The 22,570-nt window shown below is 47.0% G+C and overlaps 1 pseudogene; it reads right to left on the bottom strand.

Moving 5' to 3' along the window:
• Positions 1-7,469: 7,469 nt before the first annotated feature.
• On the bottom strand, positions 7,470-8,509 carry LOC110293301 (heterogeneous nuclear ribonucleoprotein C pseudogene; annotated as a pseudogene).
• Between the last annotated feature and the right edge of the window lie 14,061 nt (positions 8,510-22,570).

Here is a 22,570-nt window from a genome sequence, read left to right as displayed (position 1 = left end):
GAGATGGCACCATCCGTGATAAGCTGGGTCCATCCATATTCATCATCGATCAAGAAAATGCACCACGGGCTTGTCCTCAATTAAGATCTCTGCTCTCACATATGCCTTGGTTTTTGCCAAGTTGACCAAAACCAACCACCACCACAGCCTTCCTTCCTCTGGTAGCCCTCACTCTTTGCTGTGGCTGTGTGAGCATCCGGACCAAGCTTGGCCTCACTCCAGACCAGTGAGCATTTCCATTTGCTCCACTTCAAAAGCCCCAGTCTCAGCCTTGCTTTGCCCTTTTCTGCCCTGAGAGATCAACCCTGCTGATGGCATCACCCGGAATCCCCTGCTGCTGGCTCTAACACAAGCTACAGAAAGGACCAGCAAGAGCTGAGAGGGTAAGGAAGAGAGAGGCCGCTGTATGTTCCTACAACACTTTCCTTCGGTGGACACCTCCTGTCTGGCAGTGCCTACAGCTCTTTTAGATCATAGCTCCCACAGGTATCTGTGCCCACAGTTCTGGTCACCCCGGTCCTCAGCAACACAGCTAACCCATGCCCCCCCCCCATCTTCCTTCCCTCTGTGGCTAGCCTCTGGGTCTCAGTATCTCTGCCTCCTCCCTTGTCCCTGCCACTCCTCATCAAAGCCTGCATGTGCATTGTAGGTACAGGACTCCAAGCTCCCCCTTCCCCAGACCCAGGCAGCAAGCTTCATGCTCCCTCTGCCTCGGCTTCCTGCGTGGAAATGGGCCACATGTTTTAACCAGTTCACAGGAACAACAATTAGATGAGGAAATGTCAGCGTGGTCCCAAGCTCAGTGCCTGGCACATGTGAGCGCTCACTGAACGTTCATTTAGCACATTATCATTAGAATTCACAACCTTACAGCTTCGTGATCTCCCTTAAACATAAATAGAATAAAATTGAATAACTTATAACACAGAAAAGGCCACCACCATATCTGCAGGGATTGCTGTATAATCTTCTGATCTCAAAGTGGAGTTGAAGCTCGGGCAGTAGCAGCTGAAGTTGTCACTATAAAGCAGAGGAGTTTTGAGGATGGTTGTGACCTCCATGATTGTCACATGATGGTGGCCATATGGAACTTCCCTCCCTCTGTTCAAGTAAGATTTATGAATTGCTCTCTTTACAGCAACCATGCAAATCTTTAGCCAGGCCATTGCTCAACACTGCACATTTCTACCCATAAGACAGAATGGCTGCATAGAGGCTAGGATCTCACAGTCGACAGGTTTTTGCACAGGAACTAAACCCATGTCTCCTGGTCCCACGCCTAGTGCATGTCGCAGCATCTGCCCTGCCCTTTCTCTGACAGGGACTTTGACACATCAATACCCACAAAGTTCACCTCACCGCAAAACACCTTCCCACGTCTAAAGAGAAGCATCACTCAGCCATATGCATTCCCTGATTAAGTAAGCAAGGCTCTTAAGAAATGTAAAGTGATACTATTGAGGGGTGACCACCTTCCTCCTTACCAAGTTCCAACAAACAGCCTCCTCCCTGCTTCCTGATGCCAGCCAGGCTCCCCAACCCACGCCCGGCTCCATTTGATCCCTTCTGACGCGTTGCCTGGGAGAGGAGAAAGACCCAGGGAGGAGGGAGCAGAAGAGGTGAAGGCTAACATCAAATCCTTCTACCAGCATATGAGTACTTGCGGGGCCACAGGAGGAAGGGACGAGTGTGTCTGTGAGTCTATGACCCCTCTGAGCTGAGACCTGCTTTCCCTTGTTGAGCCTCAGTTGCCTCCCGTATAGAACAGGCGGCTGCTGCCTGCCTCCTGAGAGCAGCCTTCACAAATGCATGGCAGCCAACCCCCAGCAGACCTTCAGTGACAGTGGCTTCTCCACCTAGCACAGCCTTTGACCTTTCTCAGCCCTCAGGAAATCTAGTCCAGCTTGAGGCTTCTGGGGTACATAGAGTAATGACATTGAAGAGTCACATCTGGAGTTTGCAGACAGTAAGTCCCGGAGTTCTAACGTTCTAACTCTTGAGACACATATCTATGTGTCTCTGTGGTTTCCCGGGTTGTGTGCACACAGTCGGCGCTTAAGACATTGGATCACTTAAGTTAAAGGGCCAGAGGCTGGGGTTTGGATGCTGGGCCATGCTTTCTGCCCAACAGAAAGTCCTTCACGCTGGATATTTATAAAAACTCTGGATCTCCTAACAGACCAAGGTGGTCAGGAAAGTATTTTTGTTCCCTTTAGAGTGCCTAAAACAAACAGACTGAGACTATAGGGTTGGCTGAGTCGCTAAGGGTCCCCTCTTCTGACATAGTAGTCTTTCTTAGCAGGCTGGCTGTATCTTTGACAGGAAGGAAAGGAGCCCCCTTCTGCTAGACTCCGGGGATGTTTCTCTAATCCTTGGAGTTCTCCCTGGGGAAAGCACTTGTATCAGGGACCCCACAGTGGGAACTGAATTAGAACAAAACTCCAGGCTTTAAGCCTTTCCAACAGAGTCTCTCACCCTTCTGAACACTGTAGACTCAGAAGGAAATGGATGTAAACCAAACAGTACTCAAGACTAACAAAATTAAAACCATCTAAGGTTCTCAGACACCCAATAAATCAAGAGGACTACAAACCATGTCCCTGGCTGTCCCCAGACTCCAGGCCTGGCTGCCTAGCTGCTGTGAAAAGGCTAAGGTAGCAATCAAGCCCCGGAGCTGCTGTGGGGAGCCACGTCTGGGATCCTGGCTCTCTTCTAATCATGCCACAGGTCACTAAATCCTCAAGCAGGGCCCAGAGAAAGAGGTAGGCAGGCAGCTAAGAAGGGCCAGGGCTCCCGGGCACACTTGGTTTGTCTCTCAATGGGGTCAGGGACCCACTTCAGTGAGCACACAGTTGTTTCCTAAGTTGCCACGTCTCCCTGGAACCTGCCTTTGGCCCTGCCAAGAGGAGCCAATGGGAAGCAGTTAGGGTCTCACTGGCCTGAGCAACCACTGGGGACTGGGCAATTCAGGAACTGTGGACAGACTGGTGGCCCCAGTTTACACAGCTCAATGAATACCTTCTAGCTGTCTGCTTTCTATGAGCCCATACCAGGACCTATGAGTTCCATACTGAAGTGACCTGTACAGTCTGCTAAAATTTGAGCCCAAGGAGACAAAAATGCAAAGCAGAGCTTGGGAGAAGATTCAGTCAGGAAAATGCTTGCTGAGCAAGCATTAGGGTCTGACTCCAACTCAGACCCCAACACCCATTGGAATGGCTGCATGTGAGGGCACCGGGAAGATACCAAGCATCTCCTGGATGGGCTGTTGAGCTACCCAGATTAGGGCTCTAGATTAGGGGTTGGGGACCTGGGGATCAAGCTCAGTTGGTGGAGTCCTTGCCCAACATGCACAAGGCCCTGGGTACAATCCCCAGCACCACATAAGATAAAGCACGCCCACCACCCTAGCACGTGGGAGATGAGGCTCGGGAACCACAGCTACACAGTGAGTTTGAGGTCAGTCTGGGTGTCCATGGAGCCCTGACTCAAAAATAATACCTAAGTTGGATGTGATGATGCATACCTTCAGCCTCAGCATTCATGAGGCTGAGTCAGATTAGATCCCTAAGTTCAAGGACAGCCTCGTCTATACAAGGAGTTCCAGAACAGCCAGGGCTACATAGAGGAACCTGTCTTGAAAAGCAAACAAACAAACAAAAAATCTGACATTAATCTCTGGCCTCCGCATGCATGCACACAGATGAGCATGGGCACTTGCACAGACATTCACACACACACGCACACACACACACACACACAACACACACACAAGAGGAACTCTGGAATTGTTGCTGTGTGTCTCAGCCTACTCCGTCAGGGCTGAGTGACCTGGTCAAGTGGCTAAGTGTGTCTCCTCTAAGTCCCCTCCCAATACCAAAAGCTATCTTGAAAATGAAACCAGACAGCGGCTGAATGAGGAGGTGTTGTGTGGGAACCTCACTAATGTGGAGTGACAAGGCTATCCCTGTACTTTAGAGATGAAAAACGGAGACTCAGAGGACAAGTGACTTCCTCCGGGTCACACAGCCATCAGAGGCAGAGCTGGATCCAGACTTGGTGTTCTCTCTGGGATTCTGCCCATGGGTTCCTTCTTCCTCCTTCACTCTATGATGGCTACCCAGACTTGTCTCTGCCGAGAGCTGTGCTCCAGCTCTGGAATCCCGACCCCTGAACTCGCTGTCTATTGGGAGGAACTAGTGATGAGGGCTAATTATAAGCTCAGCCACTATTTCTGGAGAGGAGGCCAGAGCCTTGTCTGGACCCAGCTAGGCAACCCAAAGACAGTGGTGTTTGGGATCAAATTGGAAGCTCTCAGTTGCCTAGACAAGGAGTCGGGAGCCTGGAGTTAAGAGTGTTCACGGGCCAAGTGTGGTGGCACTCATCTGTAATCCCAGCACTCGGGCAGTCTCAGCAGGAAGATTGCAAGTTCAAAGTCAGCCTGGGCTAAGTGATAAGACCCTGTCTCAAAAAACAGACAAGGAAGCATTGAGGAACGAGGACAGGGCTGGAGAGATATCTCAGTGGTTTAGAGCACTGGCTGCTCTTCCAGAGAACCTGGGTTCAATTCCCAGCACCCATACGGCACTTCACAACTGTCTGCAACCCCAGTTCCAGGGGATCCGACACCCTCACACAGACTATGCACGCAAAACATAAAGGCACATAAACATAAAAATAAATAAATCATTTTTTAAGAAGAAGCACGAGAGAACAGAATGCATCGTTGGAAGACCAGAAGTGGGGGTATAGGCAGCAGGAGGAGGTGGTGGCTTGGGATTGGCAGAGGATGGATAGAATAGTGAAGGAATGTGCCTTATTCCTGATGACACTAAGGAGTTGTATTCCTCAGGTCCCCATGCCCTTCACCTCTGTCTTAGTGGCTCCTTATTGCCCTCTGATGGGCTGATTCAGCTACTAAGGACTGAGGGGGGACAGGGTACAGAGTCTCTGATAGCAGCCAGGAAGCTGGAGCCAAGCACAAAGCTTCCCCGGAAGAGCCACGTGGAAGACAGCACCTGGGACAGCTCTCAGTGACTGCTGCGACTCAAAGCAGCTCAGAGCCTTCCTTCCTCCAGCTGTTCTACAAATACTTTCTAAGTGACTGAAAGTACTGGACCCTCTTGGGCACCAGAGAAAACTGAACAGACAAAATTCCGTCCTTTTGGGGGCTCCCTGCCAGCTGGAGGCAGAAAATAAACATTATAAATCAGCATACAGGTTTATCGAGATCATTATAGACAGAAAGCAGAGGGAGCCCTTCCTGATTGTCACCAAGTGTGCCTTTGAGCTGTGTGCTGTCCTGGGAAGAGGGAGGGAGCAGGCCTGTCCACAAGCTGCAAAGTATCTGTTCTCAGTAATGCTGGGAGCTGGGAGCTGGGAGCTGGGAGCTGCAACCTCTGCATTGTCGCCACAGGGAAGAGGTTCAGGAAGATTAAGAGATTTCTCTGAAGTCACAGTTATTAGTGGCAGAGCTGAAATTTGAGCCCTGGTCTCTGGTGGCATCTGCCTGTGCTCTGGCAAAACTCAGAGGCATATGCTGGCATCTCCTCTGGCTTTAAAATCCAGGCAGTGTTTGGACATGTGTAGGTAAGGCTGGGACGGAGAAGGAAAGAGTCTTTCAGGCAGATCGGAGATGTGAGAAAATCATGGGGCTCTGAGTTAAAAAATAAAAATAAAAATAAAATCATCACTTTGATTTCAAAAATGAAACAAAATAAAACTTCACAGCCAGAACTAAATCTAAGAAGCTAAGTTATCTATTGAAAAAGAACCTGGTGCAGCTCGTTGCCCTTGACCTCAGAAACCTTCCAAGCTGCTGCCTAGGTGGGAAGGAGAGACCAGAACCTCACAGCCCAGATTCCCCATGTTTTATGGAACCATATGATTTTAGCAGACTTGTTCTAAAAATCTGCCAAACTTGGCTTGCTGGTGTTTTCAAGGGAGTTTTTGGATCAAACAGGCTTGTGGATCAAAGTATAATGCCTACCACTTGAATAGCTTTATCTCTCAACAACATACTAAGTCCCCAAGCCTCCTGCACAGAGAATGGAATCCTTGCTCCCCTCAGAGGACAGACACCCCAGTCTGCAGGCATCCTGGGCCCAACTCAGACCCCACAGGAAGGCAAAGCCCACCACCAGCAGGAGGCTCTGGAGAATGGTGAACAGGCCATTGGTCTTAGACCTTGGGCCCACCCCCCACCAAATCCCACCGTAACCTTGACATTGGAGCAAGTAAAAGTTCCTTTGGGAGGAGCTGTGACAAAATACCTGAGGAACACAACTTCAGAAAGGAAGGTTTATTGAGACTCACACTTCAGAAGAGACACGGTCCGCTGTGGCAGGGAAAGATGACAGCAGCTATTAAAAGCAGTCCGGTCATATAAAGCACAATGGACTGAAGCAGGGCCCACAACAGCTTCCAGACCCACCTCCAGTGACCCATTTCCTTAATGAGATGCACCCACTAAAGATTCCACAACCTTGCAAACAGCACCGCCAGCCTGGGACCCAGTGTTTTACACACACACACACACACACACACACACACACACACACACACACACGAGAGCCTGCAAGGGGGCAGTTCACACTCAAACCACAACAGGACCCAAACAGGAACTATTCAGAGACCCATGAGGAACCGAAGAACAGAGCTTCAAGCCCCCACCACCCAGAACTCTTAGCTGCACATAGAAACTTCACCTGCTTTGCACGGACAAGGGCCTTATGAGTTACCAATGCAGGGCCTCACCACCTGAAGCCATTGGGGTCACACCTTCCCACCTTGGAACACTAGCCTACAACCCACTCACAGGCTGGAGAAGTCCAGCTTCTCCCTGACAGCCAGGGAGAAAGCCAGGGAGCTGCAGGCCCAGTGCTGGATCACAAACAGCACACTTCCAAGTGTTGAAAACCAAGATGCTGGAGGCGGGGCTTAAGAGGCCATCCTAGTAGGAGCTTAAAAGACATAAGTGCTGAGAGCAAAGTACGGCTCAAGAGGCTTCAGATTGGAAGAATATCAGCGGCTGGGCTAGAGATGTTTCCTGTGATATTCTGGCAAAGAGTGCACCTGCCTTGAGAAATTAGCTTAATTAGAATTAGAATTTAATTTAGCTTGAGGCTAAATTAAACAGTAATAGACTATTTTCTTGATGGAGTGGAGTCCAATTTTGTTGCATGGTTATTTTTTTATATATATAAAAACCATACAACTTTTTATTGTTAAGTCAAAGAGGTATCAAAATCAAAGCAAAACTTACAGGGTAAGAAAGACTTAACGAAATTGCTAAGGAGCATCAAAGGAAGTGGAACTGTAACTAGGCGCAGGGCAATCATGAAGTGATGAACACAGGAGGGATGAGGAGGGACAACAGTGAGAATGTGCGGAAGATTCCAGGGGAGGTGACCTGCTGTTACTTTCATCCCTCACAAGCGCCTAGGAAAATGACTAATGGGATAAGACTTCTAATCTCCCCTATGTCCATAAGAGCCATCCTCCCCATCGGCGCTGTCTCTGTCATCTTCTCCTTCCTCAGGCTCTTTTTCACCATCCTTCAACTCTAGCTGGCCACCCCCCCCCATCTTCATTATCGTCATCATCCAGCAGGTCACCCTCCTCAGCAGAGTCACCTGCACCTACCTCAGACTCCATCTGCACATCAGTCTCATCTTTCATCCCAGAGGCGCTGCTCTGCTCTTCTTCAGACTTTTCAGTCTTCATCTCTACTGCTTGCTTGCTTTGTTCTTTTTCATTTTTTTTTCCAGAAGAGAATCCACTTTTTGTTTTATCTGAGTCAGCTCCTTTTTAATGGCCTGAAGTCATCACCTTTCAACTCTCCAGACTTGGAAGAAGATCCCAGTTGTCCACTCTTTGAATTGAATCCACTTTTGCTCCTTCATGAGGTGTTCCCCAAAACATGCTGGTGTTTGGAAGACACCACAGCTGGAGCAATAGGAGGAAGAAGAGGAGGAGGAGGAGGAACACAGGCTGGGTAACTGTACATCCTGTCATAATAATCCCGTTGAAGGTCATGGTTCAAGTCAAATGAGGACCTGAGCAGAGGGGACAGAGAAGGGCATTCTGGGACTGACCTGTACATCTCTGCTGCAGATCGTTTCACACCTGCTTTTCCTCCATTCACTTTTGGCTCTGCAGCCAGGTTAATATCTAAAACCTGGCCAGTGATCCTTCTGCCATCCTCTCCAGCTACAGCAGCCCGGGCATTTCTTTCATTAGCGTACCGGACAAAGGCAAAGTCTTTATGCACAGAGCAACCCACAATTGTGCTACACTTTGAAAAGATGACCTCCACATCGGACTTCGTGACCACCAGAGTGTTGAGATTCCCAATGAATACACGGGAATTCATGGATCGAGGATCTGTCTTGTTGGTAACATTGCTAGCCATCTCCTCTGACAATGAGGTTTCTCACAAAGCTGAAAATGTAGCTGAAGATCAAAAAAATCTCACAAGAGCAAGGAGAGAGAGAAGAGACTGCCTCTCTTACTGTGGGTCTAGGCCGAGACACCTTTCGCTCTCTGTCTCCTCACAAAACCTGCACGGTTATTATTAACCACTCATTGTAGGTTTACAATGAAAAAGAGCAAGTAGATAAAAAAAATTTAAATTACATGTGTGTGTATATGTACTGTATATGTACACATTGTATATATATTTACAGTTTAAAGAGGAAAAACAACACCAATAAATTTAGGATTTGGAGCAGAAGCCAAGAAGAGGTGCACTTAGGGTAAGACTCCAACCACCTGAGCTTCCAACTTGTGGAGAGAAAATGCCTAACCAATTTTCTTCTAAAGAACAGCAAACAAAGGCTAACACAAATGTAATTCAAGGGGGCAGGCCAGTGGGCAGCTATGCTTGTCAGCACCATTGCACTGTTCTTGCTTTAGCATCATGAAAGGTACGTGAGTAACGGGCTGTAGCATCTTCTTCTATGATTGGGGGGGAGGGAACCCCTGGGGCAGGCAGTATGTGGCGGGCAGGGAAGACCCTGGGTGGTGATTTGATGTCTACGATGCCAATTCAGTTATGTTCCATGGACCAGGGAATCCAGTCACAATCCAATTTGTGTCCTTTGTATGAAGGCTATTATTTTTATTTTACATTATTATCATTATTGTTATTTTAAGAGGTGTCTTGTATTGTACAGGTTGCCCTCAAACTCTCTTTGTAGCCAAAGATGATCTTGAACCCCTCATCTTCCTGCCTCCACCTCCGGAGGCAAGCACCACCATGCATGATGTTTTGTTTTGTTTTGTTTGTTTTGTTTTTCTGACAGGGTCTCACTCTATAGCCCAGGTTGGGCTAGAACTCACTGTAGCCCAGGCTGGTTTCAAACACAGCAATCTGCTTCAGCATCCCAGCCTTTAGAATCGCAGGCACGCGTCCCCACATCCCCCTTCCTGGTGCACTCTGGACAGTCCACATTCTTCTGTGTCATCAGGTCATTGTCCATGATGGTCCCTCCTCAGAAAGGCTTTTCCTGCCCCTCCCCCTTGTCTCTCCCCATAGCACAGGCTCAGGAACCCCAGCTGAATGGATAGCTTCCTGTTTTGCTCCACCCAGCTACAGGGTTGTAAGGCTCCTCCCTGGGGCCGTCATCCCTGCCCACTTTGTCTCTCATCAGCAAGGTATGAGTTCTGTGGAACTGAAGACTGTGTGTCTTTCTCTTGGTGACCTCTGTAGTGTCCAGCACAGGATGAGTAAGCCACAGCCGCTTCCTAGGAAGGCAAATACTGGTGAGGCAGGATGTATTCCTGTAGACTTCTCCACAGCCCAGAGACCCCACTGTGGAAGCCTGCAGCCACAGGGCTATTTAAATAAATAAAATTAAAGTTCAGGTCCTTCAGCCCACTGGCTGCGGTTCAGGGGCTCTGTAACCACACTTGGATGCTGGTTATTGACTGGACAATACAGGTACACATTGCTATCATTATTTAAAAAAAAAGGGGGGGAGGAGGGGAGAGAAGCAAAGGGGAGGGGAGGGGGAGTAGAGGGGAGGGGTGGAGACTTAGTAACTGTTCCCCTAATGCCTACACTGGGCCAGCATCCACTGCAACCTTTGAGGGAGGCCATCATTCTGTTAACAGACAGACAAGTTGTTAGGAAGCAGGCCGACAGAGACCATGCCCAGGTCAACCAGGAAGCCAGCCCTGTCCCCCACACCTGGTTAAAGCAATATCCTCTCTGCTTCCTCTCCCTCTTTCCCCTCCTTTACCTGTTTCTCTGTCTGTGCAATGGGATGCTGGAATTCAGATCTATGCTCTGAAATGGTGCAGCAGCAACAGAAAACCGTCTTCAGCGGGAAGAGAGTGTGTGCTCCTCCTTTGCTTAATAACCACCGATTAGTTAATCCTCAGAGCAGCTTGGAGAGTTACTAGCTATCATTAGCCCCAGTTTACAAGCAGCAAGTTAAAGGCGAGAGGGATTGGCCCCAGGCTCAGGGCAGGGAAAGGATCAGTGAACACCTAGCAGACGCTACAAATTGCTTACAGATTGAGGGAGGGATGACAGAGGGGCCGAGGAGGCCCGAGAGGGGAGGGGCGGGCAGAAAGCTACTTCCATCATCAGACAATTCCAGTGCCTTTGACAACATCTGAGGCAGCCCTCTCTGCGCACTGCAGTTAGGCCGACGCCTTCAAGAAGGAGTGGATAAGCCGAGAGTCCCGCAGCTGGAATTACCGGCCAGGGGTTCTCAGCCAAGCTGCCCTGCTGGCTCCTAAGAACAGAGTCCTCTGCCACCCTTCCTGAATTCTTAGGGAAAGCAGTCAGCTATAAGCCCCTAGGGATTACGAGGGCACTAATGGCCTGTGACAAAGGCAGCAGGATAAACTCGGCTCTGCAGACTAAACAAGGCTCAAGGGGCCAAGTCAAACAAAGCAGTAGTTTTGCGCTGGCCTAGCCAACAGGAATGGCCCAGCCTCTCTCTCATCTCACCCTGGAATCTCCTCTGGTGGCCTTTACCCCTTGTACCACTGAAGGCTAGACCTAAGTACATCTGTAATAGTTCTCGCTAAGGTCAGCCCCACTTCCTATCATAGACCACGCCTCCTGGAGACCACACCTCCAACCCCAGCCACTAGAGGAGGAAACTGGTGCTCAGAGAGGAGAGGAAGATACTTGTCCTGGAATCACACGCCAAGTGAAACAACCTTGGGACCCAAGACCCCCTGATTCCCACTTCACCAAGACCCCAAAAGTCTTCCTTAAATTAGTTTCACACAACTGTGAACATCAGAATAAAGGGAGCTGGGTTCAGGATCTTCTCTGCATGGGGAGGGCATCCCAAGATTTTCAGGAGATGCCTGAAACCACAGGCAGAACCAAACCTAATAGAAAATATACTTTTTCCTATACATATAACTATGACAATCTAACTTCTAAATATGCACATTAAGAAATTAACGATGATAATGAACCAAGTATAGTAATACCCTCTATTCAGTGATGTTGTCTCAAAAGCATCTATTGCCCTGTGCATCTTAGGACCCTATATATATGTGTGCATACATATAAACACACACACATACACACTCACACACATGCACGCACACACACGTATAACTTTCTTTCAAATCCTATTTTTAATCATGGTTCTTAAAGGCTTTAACCTCCCTGGTAGCCCACCACCTACTAGAAGTCGTGGAAAAGAAAGAATACAGGGGGAGAGCGAGGGGGCCTGTTTAGAAAGGTTCTTTGGAGCAACTCCCAGCTTTGTCTGGAACTCAGCAGTTCAGTTCACAGGTCAGCAGGCAACGGCAGCTCCATCCACTTGCAAACGCTTTATGGATACAGCAGCAGTTCAGTTCTGTAGAGTTGAGTTAGCAAACATGAATCAGCAATGGTGACATGACCGAGCAGAGACCGCCAGGCCTCAGCATAGGTTCAAGTCAGCAGGAGGGACCAGGAGGAGCACCAAGAGACGTTCTCGGCTGTGCCTCTCACAGGGAAGGGAAGATCACAAGCACTGCACAGCTAGCTGTACCAGCAAGCCAAGCTCTGTCTCTGTTACTCCGTGGAGTCCTATTTATACCCTCCAAACATCACGTGTCATCCACGTGCCTTGCCTCAGCACGTGCATCCAGTCAGGCCAAGTCCAAGGAGTCCCGACAAATATCACTCAACTACACAATGTAAGGTGGACCAATCCATGAGTGTTGATAGCAAAGAAGCTGTCATCATGTGTCATCGTGTTGGCTTTAGCAGAACATCCTCTCTCCTGTGTCTGCTTCAGCAAAACATTCCTTCATGAGTCTGCCTTAGTCTTTCACCGGTGTCTACTTCAGGAAAACACTCCTTCATGTGTTTGCCCCAGCAAAACACCATCTAACACAAGTGACTCTCCAAAGAACCATTAAATTCCCACTTCACGCACATGCACACATATATGCACTGGAATTTTTTTCAGCCATAAAGGGTGAAGTTATGTCATCTGTGGGAAAATGGCTGCAACTGGAAATCATACTAATCAAATTGTCAGTCTCAGGAAACAATGTTTTCTTTCATTTGTGCATCCTAGATTTATACACCAATAAAACCGCACATGTGCAGAGGATATGAAAATAGGACCATAACTCCCTTGTGGAACTGGGGGAACTGGGGAGTGGGCTGAGAAAGGGGTAGCAGGGTGTGTGGGGCAGGCAATGTGCTCAGGGTACATTATGTGTAAAATGGCTTGTGTGGAAAATGACCGTATATAAGGAGTATAACAAAACTTTAAACTCTAATTTTAAAAATTCCCTCCCACTCTGGAGCTCTGTGATCTCCATAGATTAATGATGCTGTGGACACCAGAACTGAGGCAAAGAATGGACCACGCACGCACGCACGCACGCACGCACGCAGGTTGCCCCGGCCTGTAGACGCCACACAGCTTCGGTAGGGCTCTGGGTCATCCTCTGTCTGTTCCCAGAGATGAGCCAAGTCATTGCTGGCACTAAGAGATTGTCCCACAGGTGACAACTCTCGGACTTTTTGAGAGCTGGGGGAACTTGGCAATTCAAGCTGAGGGAGCCTCAAGAGAGCACTAAAGTGAGTGTCAAAGTCCCACTGCCCCTGACCCAGACACACAGACACCCCTCCCCCACTCCGTCGCCAGCTGTTGTCACCCTTTACTCCAGCCATCAGTGTGCAGGATTGATGCTGGACATTTCTGAATGTAGTCCCCTTCCGATACAGAACTGTGTAGAACTCGATACAGAAAAGTGAAAACAACCTGACGCAGAAACTGCACCACATCTCACTTCTTGCCTCCGGGTTCCCAACAGGAGCAAGAAGAGATCTGTCTGGAAAAGATTAAGATAGGACTGGTCTCTGCCAACCAGAGAGGCACAAGATGGGTCCCTGCTCACCTCTGTATGCATCAATTTTAAGCCTTAGGAGGGGTCTGTGTAGCCCCCACTGTGTGGATCAGAGGGTGTGGGCATCGTCTTGCCTTGCCTACCAACGGTCAGGTGGCTACCGTTCCACTCAGTGCCAGTAGCTGAGGTCGACCTCACACAAAGCAATCTACTCATCTAGGTCTGAAATGACAGACTGACATCCTAGAAGCCCCTGGTCTTTAGAGTACCTTCTGCTGTTGACTGGTGCTGACTTCAAGGAATATTCCAGACAGTGCAGTTGGGAAAATGCTGAGTTTATGTTTCAAAAGCTCCCCACCCCCCACCCCCGGCTTGCTTCTCGGTCTTAAGCAAGTTGTTTTCCTTCTCCGTGCTTCCTAACCTGTTGTAGCCCACACTAGCCTCCACCCATGTCATCGCTCATGGCTAGAAGTAGGGGCTGACCAGCATGTTGTGCTATAAACCCAAGGGCATATCATTGTCTTCTGGAAAGAAAAACGAAATGCACTGAGCAGTATCTTCAAACATCAGACTACAACGGACATGTTGGAGAAACTCCTGCTTAATTAATTTTATGAGGTCCTGGGTTTAATCTTCAGCACTGGGGGGGAAAAAAGACATTTTTTAAAACTGTATTTTCTTTCGTGTGTGTGTGTGTGTTTGTGTATGTGTGTATGTGTGTATGTGTTTATGTGTGTGTGTGTGTGTGTGTGTGTGTGTGTGTGTGTGTGTGTAGGATTTAGGAATTGAACTCAGATCGTCATGTTTATGCAGCAAGTGATTTTACCCACTGAGTCACTTCCCTGGCTCCAAAGACATTTGAAGTTAGCAAAAAGAAAATAGTTTGCAGAGGCCCAGACAATTCTTCCCATGCTGGTGGCTTTGTGTAACTGTTCTCAGGTGCTTCTGAGAGCCAGTGTCCTAGTCAGGACTTCTACCGCTGTGACGGAACACCATGTCCAAAGCGAGTTTGGAGGAAAGGGTTCATTTGCCCTGTATTTCCACGTCATAGTCTATAACATCAAGGGAAGTCAGGACAGGAACTCAAAGTCATGAAGGAACCTGAAGGCAGGAACTGATGCAGAGGCCATGGACGGGTGCTGCTTACGGACTTTGCTTTCATGGCTTGCTCAGTCCACTTTCTTATAGAACCCGGGACCACCAGCCTGGATGGCTCCACCCACAATGGGCTGGGCTCTTTCCCATCAGGCACTAGTTAAGAAAATGCCCTACAGCCGGCTTATAACATCATCTTCTCAGGTACGGTTCCCTCCTTTCAGATGACTCTAGCCTGTGTGTGTCATGCTGACACGAAGCTACTCAGCACAATCAGCTTAAAGAAGAAAACTGTCTTGCAGTTCACAATTTTAACGCTTTCTGTCCATGGCTGCTTTGGAGGCTGCCAGGAGACGCCTGATGGCGGTGGGAGTCTGCAGTGAAGGCAGTTGCTCACTTCTTCACAATGAGGAAGGGGAGAACTGGGTAGACAGTGCTGGAGTCCCACAACCCCCTGCTCCAGGGCATACCCTCCAGTGACTTACCTTTCCTTCCTTCCACTCACTAGACTCCACCTCCCAACACTGACAGGCTGGAGACTCCGTGTTTGGCTACACCCCAAACCCAGCCTTCCTTTCCCTGCTTAAAGTGATGCTAGCTCCTAGTTGTGGAGGAGTTATAAGTTCTTTGTTCTGTCTTAAGAGAAAACAGATGAGACATTGCACTCAGATCCCTCCACCATCCCTCCGGCACACTTCTCCGTGAAGTATTAGTCAATCCAGAAGTCTGTGAGACACTGGCATAAAGGACCAACACTGTATACACAAAATGAAAGCACAGTAAGATACATTAAAATGAAGTGCGTGTGGATTCCAGAGGCCTGCCACTCAAGTCTGGCTCGGCCCTTTAGTAGCTACTGTCCCCTCTGGAGCTGAATCCCCTTGTCGGGAAGATGGACACCATGATATCAGGACAGGACTGTTTAGAAAACTGTGTAATCTAAGCCATGTGAAGAGCTTTGAGCAGGTCTGGGACACAGGAGGTAAGTGGTATGTTTCAGTTATTGTTCTAATGAGATAATAACTTTGCTGCTGTCTCCCTGAATGACACCTCAATATGTAGAAGGTGACTGTGGTGGCTGAATCTCAGAAGTGCCCACTGTGATTTTGGAGAACAACTTTCAGAAGAGGGAAGAAGAAGCCAAGCATCGAAGTGGTGTTCAATATCCTGATTTCCAGGCAGATGCAAGCTGTCCAGCCACATTGTCCTGATCCCTTAGCACCATCGCGGCTCTCGTGGGTCAGATCATGGGGGGCAAAGATGCACAAACAGTGGAAGGATGTAAGAAAGCTGCAGGATCGACTCAGGCAGATTGACTAAAAATATCTACAGAAAAAGAAACACAAAGAGTGAAAACTTACTTTCAGGACTTGTTGATAGGGCTGACAGAGATGGTAGTAGCTCAGTAGTTAAGAGCACTGGCTGATTTTCCAGGGGACTAGGGTTCCATCTCCAGCACTCACATGGTGGCTCACAACCATCTGTAATTCAGTTCTAAAGAGGCAGGGTCCTCTTCTGACCTCCATGGGCACCAGGCATGCACAGACTACACAGATATACATGTGGGCAAACACCCATACACATACAATAAACAAGACTGCAGGGGGTGGGGGTAGGGGGAGATGTATTGACTTCCAGACCAGCAAGGTGGCTAGTGGTTAGTGCTACTTACTAGTGGTGTGTGCCCAGGAACATGATGTCCATCTCTGGAACCTACATAAAGGTAGAAAGAGAGAAACCAACTCCATGAAGAGGCCCTCTAACCTCCACACACACTCCATGGCATGCCAGCCCCTGCCACACACACATGCACATATGTACACACACACACACACACACACACACCTGCTAATAGTCAATTTTAGCAATTTTAGAAAGATGCATTGACTTCTCACCGCGAAAAAAAAAAATCTAAGCCTCTGGAAGGAACGAGCCCCTGAGATTCAGGTACACAAACAAGCATGTGTGTCCTACAGAAGTCTGAGAACACTGGGACCAAAGAGGAGACGGTGTGGGGTTCCTGAGAGCAGTAGCAGGTTGTGTACGACGGTCAGCACGCAGAATGAAGACTTCTCACAAGCAGCACTGGAGTCAGAAGGCAAGGACACTGCTGCCCAAACCCTGAGGAGATCCTTCCTTAGTCTCCAGCTGCCAGCTTAGTGCACAGATAAAATAAAGATGCTTTCATACCTGCAATACTTAGAAAATATTTGCAATTATCATCATTATTACTGCTGTGTGTGATAGAGGTGGGCTACAGACATGCCCCAGAGTGCAGATGGTAGTGAGAGGATCATTGCATGGGGTTAGTTCTCGAGAGCCTGTCTGTATGTGTTCCAGGACTGAGCTGAGGTCATCATGCTTGCATGGAAGGTCGTTCACCCCCAAGCCATCTTACTGGCCCTTAAAATATTTACTTTCTATCAGAGCTGTGTTGGAATCGGGGAGAGGGGTATGTGGGTGGGACTGGGAGGAGAGTCGGGTACTGGTATCCGAATGTAAGGTAAATAAACAAAGAAATTAATAACAAGAGAAAATATTGACAATAATGCATTCAGATTTTTGTCATTTTGCTCTTCAGGGTTATCCTGCATTCACTGTGGTTCTTGGAAAGCGCTGTATTAAAATATTGTTCATCACAGGTTAGGGATGTAGCTCAGTGGTAGAGCATTTGTATACAACAGCCGTTCTCAACTTATAGGGCCCTTCGGGGGTTCACATATCTAACATCTTGCATATCAGATATTTACAGTTGATAAAAGTAGCAAAGTTACAGTTAGAAAGTAGCAATGAACTAATTTTTACGGTTGGGGTCACCATGACATGAGTGTTATAAAGGGTCACAGCATTAGGAAGGCTGAGAACCACTGAATAGCATGTGCAAGGCCTCAGGGTCAGCCCCCTATACTAGAAAAAAGAAATTAAAAAAAAAAACATTTATCTTGATGACTGAGATTTTGATGGCCCCTTAAATCTTGCATCTGAAACAAATGTGCCCTGTAGCTCCTCTGGTCTCCACCCCACTCCCTCCTTTGGAAATCGCTAATGGCTGTGTCCCTCAAAAACTGAGAAAACCAAGAAAGAAGAAAATGTGGATGCAGAAGTTGGACATGAAACAAGAAGGAAAAGTAGAGGGACTCTTGATGCTGGTGACAGGGGAATTCTGGGGTGACAGCCATGCACAAGTCAGACAGGTGAGAGCCCAGATTCAACCAGATTCAACAGGGACACCCCTAGGATCATGCAGGAGCACTAAGACACAACATTTGGGGTTGAGTAGGTGAATAGCAGTTTTTAACAGCTAAGCAAATGAAAACACACAGGTTCCCACCTCCAAGTTCAAACTCAGAAACGAAAAGAAGGACTGTTGTACTGCTTCAACTGTGAAATGTTCTACAAGATGTACAATCAGCTGTTGACGTCACTGGGGCAATGCTATGATTTGTCAGGAGGGCAGCACAATAGGAAAGATGCATACACATGAGAGAGGCAGGCAAGAGGAAACCCCCTCTTCCTCACCCATGGTAAGTCCAAGATCTGAAAAATTAAGCAGAATCAGATACAAAAAATGCTGTTAACCGATGCCAAAAATGCAGGTAGGCTATATCAAAATAACAATTTCTACACAACAAAGATACAATCAACAAAACAAAAGGAAACTTAGAGATTAGGAGAAAATATTCTTGCATCGTACCTCATAAGGGGTTAATGTCCAAAATATATAGGGAGTCATGTAACTCAACAGCAAAAACAAGCAAACAGACAACTCAATTTAAAAGCTGGTCCAAGGACCTGAACAGACAGTTTTTCAAAAGAGACATACAAATGGCCACAAGAAATATAAAAATGATCTTTCACATCCGTAACAAACACACAGTCAGCTTGCTGGTGTTATATCAGAAATAAATCAACCTATAAAATACAAGATTCAGTGTCACACATTTCAACCCATCATATCTCGACTCTATTACCTTTAGGCCTGTAAGGAGGTTGTGTATCATGGTGACAGCACACATCTCCAGCACTATGGAGACAGGGATGTGCCAGGGTCTCAACATCCTGCTTTAATGGCACACTCCCAATGACCAAACGTCTTAGTAGTGGGCTCTACCTGTGACGGGTTCCACTGCCTAGTCAAGCATGGTGGCACATGCCTATAACCCCACCACTTGGAAAATTGAAACAAGATGGCCAGGAGTTCTATGTCAGCCTCCGCTACAAAGCAAGCCTGACGGTAACCTGGATTTCATGATATCCTGGGAATTCATCACCACCTTCCTAAAGGGTCATCTTCGGGACCAAGCTCTTAATACCAAGACATTTGTTGGGCATTCCAACTCAGGGGAATTATAAATCAAAACCACAGTAAAAAGCCAACCTCACCTCTGTCAAGACAGCTGCTATCAGAAGAGTCAAAGGATAACCAATTTTTTGAATTTTGAGAAAGCAAGCTTTTACAGGGCTGGGGGGGAACGTGACTAAGTGTCGCAACTTTAGAACACAATTTGGAGTTTCCTCTCAAAATTAAAACTGATGCTGTCATTGGGCCTAGAACTTGGGTCTCTGCATGGAGACCCAAGGGAGCTGAAATCAGCGTCAGAGTAGCCCAGGGAGAGCACGCAGAAGCAAACAAGAGCTTTCAATTCATAGATGGTTTGAAAAAATATAAAGTGACAATTTTTCGGACTCCAAAAAGGGAAGGAGTTTCTGCCACTTGCAGAAACTCAGAAAGCGTGCTCAGTGGAACAAGACAAACCCAGAAAGACCCACACGGCATGGCCTCTCATGGATGTGGAATCCAGAAAGGACTGAACTTAGAAAGTGACAAGAATAGACAGGTAGTTACCAGGGACTGGGAGGTGGTTGCAAAAAGAGAGCATTGGTCCAAGGCACAAACTTTAAGTTATAACATCACTAAGTTCTGGTGCCCTACTGGATAGCATCACACTGTAGTTAATAATAATGTATTGAGTACTTAAAATTTAAAAAAAAGACACCTTAAGTGTTCTACACTTACACCCCTATCTATATACACACAAAAGTAACTGCGAGGCCAGTGAGTATTTCAATTAGCCTGATCACAGCAATCATTTTACAGTATACACACATACCAACATACCAAAGCAGACATTGCATGCCTTAAATTCAATTTTTAAGGAGGGGGGACATCCTCTTGGACACAGACTGTATAAAAATAAAAGTAATTTAAAAATTCAATTTTTATTAGTCAATATTAATTTTAAAATCAAGAGTATGATTGAGACACATTATGTACATGTATGAAAATGTCATTATACAACCAACTGTGTATAATTAATATATGCTAATAAAAATATTTAGATCAAATAGTAGCAATTTGATCCTGCTATATAGATCTGTGGAAGAAACACACCAAAGGAATCAGTCAAAAGAGCTAAGGGGAAACTGCTTTTGGAGTTGAGGAAATGAGAGAAAGGGAGAGAGTTAGAGAGGGGGGAGAGAGACAGAGAGAGAGAGAGAGAGAGCTGCTTTTGGTTAGCTCATTTGCTATCAACATTGGCATTTCTTATTTGACTTTTTAATCTATGCAAACATATGAGTGACAAAATTTAAAGTTAAGGTTAGAAGGCGGCTCAGTCAGTGAGGTGTCTGCTGCATAAGGTCGAGGTTGTGAGTTCAGATCTCCGGCCAACACATAAAGGCCAGGCCTGCCTCTGTACCTACACATTGGGGGGCAAAAATGGGTGGATTTCTGGAGCTCATTAGCTAGCAGTCTGGTCTACAATCACATGCATGTATACACACACACATGCACATGCATATACAGAGAGTGAGGGAAGGAGAGAGCAAGAGAGAAAGAGAGAGGTGCATATATCACACAAAACAACAGTAAAAGTAAGATATATATGTATGTGTGTTAATGGGTATTTTACAGTTTAGTTGAACTATTTGAGGGAAAAAAAACAGGTTTAAAGTAACACATCAAAGCAATTATTCAGGAAAACCAGGAATACAAAGGGAGACACGGTACTTCACTTGTCTTATTACTGAACAATATTGACACAGTTATGTTAACATTCCCAACACTGGGTGCCAATTTAACCAAAACGTGTAACAAGTTATGAGAGAATAAAGGGAGGAAACTGAGAGCCTGTCAGTTAAGAGTGCTAAGCCCTCCTCCATAAAAGCAGGAAATTGGTACATGGTTTCCAAAGTGATAAATCAGGAAACAACTGTACAAGTGTGTCATTTAGAAACACAGAGGTATTGGGGAACACAACTAAAGAGGGGGATATGGCTGTGGGGAGGGGTATGCTGGGGAGCCAAAGTCTGGGGGAGGGGGAGAGAGAGTTGGTCGTCATGAAGACTTCAGGCATGGCCTAACTTCTCCAGTTCTGCACATGTACTTCTTGTATTAATGAAGATTCACTTAAGACAGCTACACAGAGAGATTCCAGATACAGGAAAATGTTACAGTAACTAGATCTACCCAACAATGGAGTGCCTGATTCAGCAAACAGTGAGTTCACTCACTAGCTTGCAAAGAAGCTGAGGTCAATCCAAAACATCACAAACACGGTGGATAAGTCAGGCTTTGACTGGGAGGTTAGCCATGGTGGGCTTTCCCTCACCACTCAGTTCTGGGCATCCACACATGCTAATTTATTGGTATATTTCATAAGCATTTCCTAGCACTTATTTTGTTCTTGGTGCCGCATTCAGTTCTGGCTTTGAAATGGGGAATTGAGATACACAGCCCAAGATTCTGCTTCCCAGAATTACCAAAGGATAGCTTTGGAAATTTGTGTAATCCTCTCCCATCACACAGAGATGGGACTCCTGTGCTAGTGGTCTTATCCTCACAGGAGTATATCCCTAAAAGTCATTCTGACAAAGCTGGAGGAGAAGACTCAGTTGACAAAGCTCCTGCTTTGTAGACTTGAAGGCCCGAGTTTGGATCCCAGCCCCCATCCCAAAAAAGCCATAATATATGTAACGCCAGCAGTGGGGTATGGAGTGGGTACAGAGAGAGGCAGAGTCCCAGAGCTCCTTGGCCAGTCAGTCTTGGTGAATGCTGCGCCAGAGTCAATAGAAGATTTGAAAACGGTGTAAAGGCCTCACCTTTATCTTTGTGCATACACCCACATAAATGTGTCTGCCCTTGTATATGAACATGTGCACACACACACACTTACACACTAGTTCTAACAAAAATGAAGCTGATTCTAATTGTATGTAGACACCATTATGCAACAAATCTGTTCATTTAGACAAGTTTAGCCTTCTTGGATCTCTTCAGAAGGGCGTGTGGGAGCCTTTCGACAACTGTCAACATTCACTAAACCCAAAGCTCCAAGTCACTCACCGGAAACATCAAAAGCAAGAGAAAGCACACTAATTGGCATTGCTTTGTCCGTCATCCCATGAAATGCGTGAGGATTCTTAGTTAGAGAGCTGTTGCCTGTGACACCCTAAAATCCCAACTCGTCTTGTAGAATTTGTCATTGTTCCAACAGCTGTAATACAGCCAGTGCCTGCGAGTACCAACACCTCTTTCCAGTATCATTTCCTGGATCCTCTTCCCCCTTGCAAGCCTCTCCTTGCCACCGTCTCACGGGACTTTGATTTCTCCCTCCCCTTTTTCAAAAGTAAAAATGAGTCACTGTGGGTCTTAGACTAGACCAATGTTTTCAAACTGAGGGTGATTTTATCCCTTACCCCTTGGGGATATTTGGTCATGTCAGGAAGGATTTGGGGTTGTCACAGTTGGAGTCGGGTGTTACTGACCTCTGGTAGGTAAGAGACCAGGGCTGGTACAAGACACCCTGCAATGCACAGCGCAGCCCTCTCATCACTGAATGGTTCCAAATGTCAATAGTGCTGCTACTGAGAAACCTTGTAGGGTGAAAAGGGGTCAAGGACAAGGTCCCAATTCCAACTTGGGCAAGAAAAAAAATAACCACATAGGTTATTGGGTTGAGTTGATATTAACACTGCTTTCTTTTAAGTGGCTGAGATGTATTTGGTGACAGAACGTCGTCTAGTATGTGCAAGACCCTCAGTTCATCCCCAGTATCATGATCAATCAATCCATCCATCCATCCACCCATCTATCAGTAGAGTTGGTGTAAGATAAGAAAACGGATCACATAGAATCAAACAGGGTTGG

The sequence above is a fragment of the Mus caroli genome, unplaced genomic scaffold (genome assembly GCF_978045245.1).
Source record: "Mus caroli unplaced genomic scaffold, Mus_caroli_1 scaffold_6, whole genome shotgun sequence".
Lineage (NCBI taxonomy): Eukaryota > Metazoa > Chordata > Mammalia > Rodentia > Muridae > Mus > Mus caroli.
The sequence above is the reverse complement of the archived record's forward strand: the minus strand, read 5'-3'. Positions and strand labels throughout refer to the sequence as shown.